Source organism: Branchiostoma belcheri, unplaced genomic scaffold (assembly GCF_001625305.1).
Source record: "Branchiostoma belcheri isolate BF01 breed outbred unplaced genomic scaffold, Haploidv18h27 scaffold2, whole genome shotgun sequence".
Classification (NCBI taxonomy): Eukaryota; Metazoa; Chordata; class Leptocardii; order Amphioxiformes; family Branchiostomatidae; genus Branchiostoma; species Branchiostoma belcheri.
This window is the reverse complement of record NW_017803490.1, coordinates 4,857,407-4,862,305: the sequence shown is the minus strand read 5'-3', so window position 1 is coordinate 4,862,305 and position 4,899 is coordinate 4,857,407. Positions and strand designations below refer to the sequence as shown.

Genomic DNA, 4,899 nt, shown 5'->3' with positions numbered 1-4,899 from the left:
CGGTTCGTTTTTGAATCATTGATGGCCTGAGGAGAGAATTCAGTACCAGGGACAGGCACGATGTACAGTAAATGATGTTTATAGAAGAACACATGGCAACTCTAACCGTTTCACCTTAACATAGTTTCTCGCTGCTGTTGTAAAACTGAAAGGTCATTGACATTAACTGCAGAAAATGAAGCCTTAAGTGTAGAAAGCACTCTGTAAACATCATAAAATCTGTATTTCTTTATCGCTGTTCAAGTGGTAATGCGTTCTTCCCATAGGAAGAAGCTTTTTGCAATCTGATTGTAAAACTTTTCTGTACGCAAAGGACATCGGTACATCTTGATATGGTACGAGTGACGTTAACGCCTCCGCTTACGGGATGGCGTGAAATGTACGTGACAAGCCGACAAAACACGTGGAAGCAACTGTCGCGAAGATATAATGGAGCCTAAACATCTGTGAAATCACGCAAATCGGGGGGCTGAGTTGTGAAACGCTTTACCATGGTACTTGGAATGCTAATGTGATATTATTAACCTTTGTTCTGCAAAGGACTGTAAACATACTACATTTGTTTTGGTCACAAGATCAGTTAGCTGGGAGAAGGTTAACACACGGAGCCAGTATATTGTTAACCCTTCTTCTGCAAAGGACTGTTAAAATATTACGTCTGTATTGGCCACAGGATCAGTTAGCTGTGAGAAGGTTAAAATATGGAGTCAGTTTACCTTTTGTAATACACTTTGTCATCCTTTATGTTTAAGGTAAGCCCCTGCATATATTATACATCCTCCATTATTTGAGATAAAGCCCGCTTGCCAAATGGAAGTGGTAAAATATATGGCAGGACCAAAATGGACTTTCGCTAGGCGAGATGTAGACAGATTATATCTGCATACATGCAAGTCTACAGCTGAAGCTATCAATTATAGAAAAGTTATTAATGGGAGTTGGTCACCTCTCTTGTATAAGTTGTTTTTATTCATTATTGTGAATTTCATGCTGATTCTGTGCGGATTTCATAGGGACTGTAACTTCCTCCCAGCTTATGGTGAGACCATTTTGACCTCCAACTCAGTCTGTGGTTATACCATTTCCCTTTTCACTTCCTGTGACCCTACTCTATTCCGTTACCTCACACACACAAGCAAACAAACAGACAGCCCGCCCAAAACACGATCTCCACACACAGATGTAAGAACATATTGCAATGTGCAATCAGAAAAGCTCAATGAATATTGGTTAATCCATATCATGAGTCACATACAACAGAAAACAGATTTCAAGCCCTGTCTCTGCTCTCATTTTGTCCTGCAGTTATCGTAACCAAATGGAATTGCCTATTTCCGAAGAAATAGATCTAGGCAGCCTGTTCTGGGACCATGTTGAAAGGAGGTGTATCTTATCATGTACAGTGTACAGCTAGCAGTAGTGATTTCTTACGTGTTGTTCCTGATGTGTAGCTACCCGCTGAGACACGGGGAAATGGGTTGAACTGATTCTGCCCCAGAGGTCAACATGAAAGACATACGACCTTGAGTTATCAGCTAATGCTGTCTACAGTCGGCTTTTCTCACTGTTTAAAAAGAAACTATGGGATCCCCAAACCATGGAAGAGAAAGCAGTTGTTAATGTTCACAGAAGCCCAGAGTAATGTGCGTAAACTCTTGCAGAATTTTGGTTGTCGGGTGTGAAGTACGTTTCTTTGACGTTTGTGATTCTTGGTGGGGAATGATAACGCCGGAGAAGGGTCTCTGAAGCTACAGCATGTGTCAAGAGATCTGAAACCATGGAAAAGAAAGCAACCACTCTTTGTGTTCACAGAAGCTCTCAAATGTATAACATCCAGCAGAATTTCATTGTCGGGTGCAGAGTATGTATCTTTGACGTTTGCGATTCTTGGCGGGGAACGATAACGCCGGAGAAGGTTCTACAGAAGCTTCAGTATGTGTCAAGAGATCTGAAACCATGGAAAAGAAAGCAACCACTCTTTGTGTTCACAGAAGCTCTCAAATGTATAACATCCAGCAGAATTTCATTGTCGGGTGCAGAGTATGTATCTTTGACGTTTGCGACTCTTGGCGAGGAACGATAACGCCAGAAAAGGTTCTACCAGAGCCTCGGCTTGTGTCAAGAGATGAGCGTCTTGTCAGCGAGGCTGCTGTAAGATAACGCTGTGTCAGAGCGCCGCGGGTTAACCGGGGTCTGAATAAAACATGGAGAATGGATCCATGTGCCAACTATCTGTAGCAAGATCTGGAGAAGTACTTGACGTGGTGGACTGTGGAGAGAGATAGGACTCATGGAGAGAGGACATGGAATAGTTTGTTAAAATTGGCTGAAACACCAGGAGGCACGTAAAGATCAACATCAGACTGTAGGAAGGGGAACAAACATGAAAAAAGAAGCAAGGCTATTCAGACTACAGTAACTGAATAATGGAAGTGTATATGGAAGGCGGGAGAATGGTAGTACTTCGCAGTAGCAAAAGTTCACAGTCTGAGAAAAATATTCATGTAACTATACATTCGCGGTGGTGACAGGGGCAGTCATTTTTCTAATTTGCTATACAGCAAGTAAATGAGATTGAAGTTTAGGAATGGGTTGATTTTTTTTGCTTGATGGTTTTCAAGGGATGGTTTGTGTCCATTTTGATAGTGTATAGTAAGTATGTTTGCAAGAAAGCCCTTTGGCTTTTCAGTAAGTTAATATTTCAGCATGCTATTGATAGTTGTAGACCCTATGCATATCCGACTCCGAAGGTGTAATCAAAGGTCATGACCTCAGACCCACAATGCCTCAGTCCAGTTGCCGAGCCTTCCCCAGGCAAATCTTGATGCAGTGCCATGTTTGTGAACTCTGCCCCAAAATGTGGGCAGTTTAAACCCCTGGAGCTATAAATGTGCAGCTATTTTGCGAAGGAAGGTTTTATAGATCACCGAAAAGGTTGACATGAAGGCTTGCGGCCTAGAAGAAGGTCAGAAATGAGTCCCAAAGTGCTGCTTATATCCACACACTGCATTGGAAGGAAAATTAACTAGGAAACAAATTAAGAAGAGTCTTTGAGGGCTCTATATAAAAATGGAGAAACGTCCACTCTTCAAGGATATGGGAAAGTCTGCATAGATAAAGATCAACGAAAATGGCTTTGCCGTTTTCTATGTATTGATCTTCAAGTCAGATCCATCATTTTTATGGATACAGAATGTATGATTCAATGCATTGTTGATTTTATTCCTCCAAGCTTGAGGGATGGGAATCGGTTATCCTGTCACACTGTAGACAGGGAGAGCATTTTTATGTTGTATTTGGTCATGTTTAAGTGAAGTGATGTAAAACTTGACGTAATTCAGTTTCCCTTTTTAGTGAACTTCACATCTTTTGAGAAGAAATAGACTTGGCAATAGCATGTGCAATTAATGGGAATATAAATACCACAGGGCATATTTAAAGGGAGCCATAAATATGAGAGTCAAATATAATGTAGATAGACATAAAAGGGGTCCTTATCAACATTTCATTGCCCAGCTTTGATTGAAATACTCGTTTACAGAAGGTACAGTACAATCACCGAAAAAAAGACGCTTCTATTAGGAATGTATTAAATGATTTCTTATAGGTATCATTCAACATGCATACAAGATTGTGTTGCGCTGAGATCAAAGAATTAGCGGAGTGTGATGTAGTGCCTGTGAAATTTTCTTGTCGCTTTAATGACTTAGAGAAATTACCGGCGGCAAGCAAAATTGATTGTCATAGGACAAGTCATCCATCACAAATCCCACCTCCCTCCCAACTCAAAATCGTCTTTGCTTCAGCTTATCAAGAACCGCGAAGGGTTATGTCAAGAAATAAAACATCTAGAGCTCTTAGCTGTTTCTTTGCTATGGGCACGTTACAAATTTCCACCCCCCTCCCTCCCAGTGAAAAATCCTCTTTGGTTCAGCTTATCTAGAACCGCGAAGAGGTTATGACAAGAAATAAAACATTATTTTAGAGCTCTTCATAAAGCCGTTTCTCTGTTATTTGCACGTTACAAATTTAGCCCCCTCCATCCCAACTCAAAATCTTCTTTGGTTTAGCTTGTCAAGAACAGCAAAAAGGTTATGACAAGAAATAAAACATTTAGAGCTCTACATAAATCTGTTTCTCTGTTATGTGCATGTTACAAATTTAGCCCCCTCCCTCCCAACTCAAAATCGTCTTTGGTTTAGCTTGTCAAGAACAGCGAGAAGGTTATGACAAGAAATAAAACATTTAGAGCTCTACATAAAGCTGTTTCTCTGTTATGTGCATGTTACAAATTTAGCCCCCTCCATCCCAACTCAAAATCTTCTTTGGTTTAGCTTGTCAAGAACAGCGAAAAGGTTATGTCAAGAAATAAAACATTTAGAGCTCTACATAAAGCTGTTTCTCTGTTATGTGCACGTTACAAATTTACCCCCCCCCCCATCGCAATGCAAAATCCTCAGCTTATCTATAACCGCGAAGAGGTTATGACAAGAAATAAAACATTTAGAGCTCTTCATAAAGCTGTTTCTCCGTTATGTGCATGTCGTATCCTTTGACCAGCCCTTTTTAATCTCCATTTCTCTTTCACTGCCGTCTCTGCCCCTCCCCCTCCTAACCTGGAAACCAGAGAAGCCCTGGGGGGGAAGAACCATTATATGTGTGCAAAGTTAGTGAGCTGTGCCCTGACGTAGCTGCAATGAGGTGAGGGACCCTTGCGCGGAGAGTTGGGGCTAAAACCGAGATTGCTTTTGCCCCACTTGATCTGGGGCGCTCCGCGGAATAGAGTAGACTCATAAAACTCTGGCAGCGTTTATTACAGCGGAGTTGTGGAGATGGTAGTTAAACTAAGGGCACGAAGCATGCGTTTATCAACAGGGGACGATTTGGAGCCAGGAAATA

The 4,899-nt window shown here is 41.4% G+C and overlaps 1 protein-coding gene across 7 annotated transcripts in view; it reads left to right on the top strand.

Annotated features, from left to right (window-relative positions):
- Positions 1–4,899, top strand: part of LOC109468561 (neogenin-like) — a 130,131-nt gene that overhangs the window by 98,429 nt on the left and 26,803 nt on the right. The window lies entirely within an intron of this gene.